Source organism: Anomaloglossus baeobatrachus, chromosome 2 (genome assembly GCF_048569485.1).
Source record: "Anomaloglossus baeobatrachus isolate aAnoBae1 chromosome 2, aAnoBae1.hap1, whole genome shotgun sequence".
Taxonomy (NCBI): Eukaryota; Metazoa; Chordata; class Amphibia; order Anura; family Aromobatidae; genus Anomaloglossus; species Anomaloglossus baeobatrachus.
The window spans coordinates 484,424,038-484,426,304 of NC_134354.1; positions in this window are offsets into that span (position 1 = coordinate 484,424,038).

Consider the following 2,267-nt stretch of genomic DNA (forward strand, 5'->3'; position numbering starts at 1 on the left):
AGTTATCAGTGTGCGCTTTGGTGACACCGGGTTCAGTACGCAGGTGGGCAGACTCACCCAGTCTTGTAAGACATGTGCTTAAAACGAAGTGAGGAAAAAAACTGTAAAAAATCCGCAGTAACACCCTGCACCTGCTCTGCTCATTTTTTAGAGACTGCAAACTGATTATAGATGTATATCATGAGCACGTTGTATGCAAGTCTGTGCGTGTTGTGAAGATTTCTCTCCAGGTTTGGTCAGAGGCATTCCAGTGCAGAAAGAAGGGAATTTTGTTACTTACCGTAAATTCCTTTTCTTCTAGCTCTTATTGGGAGACCCAGACGATTGTACTTGCCCTACTGGCCTTCCAACAGTGGCTGGAAGGAAAGCAAAGAGTCCTGCAGGCGGCAGTGACACCCCCGTAGGGGAGGGCTGTTTTGCAGCTCTAACATGAGGTATCTCTTTACCCACCCAGGGACAGCTTTTGGACGTCCCAATCGTCTGGGTCTCCCAATAGAGCGCTGAAGAAGAAGGGAATTTTGTTACTTACCGTAAATTCCTTTTCTTCTAGCTCTTATTGGGAGACCCAGCACCCGCCCTGTTGTCCTTCGGGATTTTTTTGTTGTTTGCGGGTACACATGTTGTTCATGTTGAACGGTTTTTCAGTTCTCCGACGTTATTCGGAGTTAATTTGTTTAAACCAGTTATTGGCTTCCTCCTTCTTGCTTTGGCACTAAAACTGGAGAACCCGTGATACCACGGGGGGGTATAGCCAGAAGGGGAGGGGCCTTGCACTTTTTAGTGTAGTGCTTTGTGTGGCCTCCGGAGGGCAGTAGCTATACCCCAATCGTCTGGGTCTCCCAATAGAGCGCTGAAGAAGAAGGGAATTTTGTTACTTACCGTAAATTCCTTTTCTTCTAGCTCTTATTGGGAGACCCAGACGATTGGGGTATAGCTACTGCCCTCCGGAGGCCACACAAAGCACTACACTAAAAAGTGCAAGGCCCCTCCCCTTCTGGCTATACCCCCCCGTGGTATCACGGGTTCTCCAGTTTTAGTGCCAAAGCAAGAAGGAGGAAGCCAATAACTGGTTTAAACAAATTAACTCCGAATAACGTCGGAGAACTGAAAAACCGTTCAACATGAACAACATGTGTACCCGCAAACAACAAAAAAATCCCGAAGGACAACAGGGCGGGTGCTGGGTCTCCCAATAAGAGCTAGAAGAAAAGGAATTTACGGTAAGTAACAAAATTCCCTTCTTCTTCAGCGCTCTATTGGGAGACCCAGACGATTGGGACGTCCAAAAGCTGTCCCTGGGTGGGTAAAGAGATACCTCATGTTAGAGCTGCAAAACAGCCCTCCCCTACGGGGGTGTCACTGCCGCCTGCAGGACTCTTTGCTTTCCTTCCAGCCACTGTTGGAAGGCCAGTAGGGCAAGTACAATCGTCTGGGTCTCCCAATAGAGCGCTGAAGAAACGATGTTATTACTGAGAAGCACATGATGGTGATATGTAAAAAAAAAAAAAAAAAGGTTTACAAAAGTGTATATTTTATAGAAAAGTGGAAACTGGCAAATTGTGTACAAAATGTATGTTTTGTTTTCTTTCCGTAATAAACAGGTGTTTATGTAAGATGTTTTTAGTTTAGCGCAGGCATGTACAATTTTTATATGATTGACTAAAGAGTGTGATAATCAGGTGTATTTTCCAATTCCAGATCTTAAATCAGAGCTGGTAGCATATGGTCTCCAGTCAGGAGACTGATTGATTCTAAAGGACAAGTGAAAAAGAGCCATGAGTCAGCACTAGATGAGCCGATCCAACTGCAGAAAAATCTATGGATCCACACCTCGCATTGCAAAAGGGTCGACCAACCAGAGCTGCACTGAGCGTTCTGCTCATACTTATCCTTTCCAAAAAAAACCTGTACAGTCTCAGACCATTATTGCCGAAACAGTTAGAAGAGAGGACTTGGAGAACCTTGAGACATGGGAAAGTCCAACTACAAAGGGTGAGGACTCGCCTAGGAGTCCTTTGTCTCAAACCGGTGAACAAAACCCCTTTCCGCCCATGCCTCAACGTTCAGTTAGGCAGGTTTTTCAACAGGTCTTTCTACCTCTCTTCCTAAGGGAACACAGTACCCTTAGAATTCAGAAATGGCAGAAATAAGTCTTTAGGGGGGGACTGTTGGGGATAAGAGTATCCAAAAATACTTAATTCAGCCATTTCTTAGACTCAGGTATGTAGTTTAGTAGATTTAAACTAACGCACATATTTATGAATGCC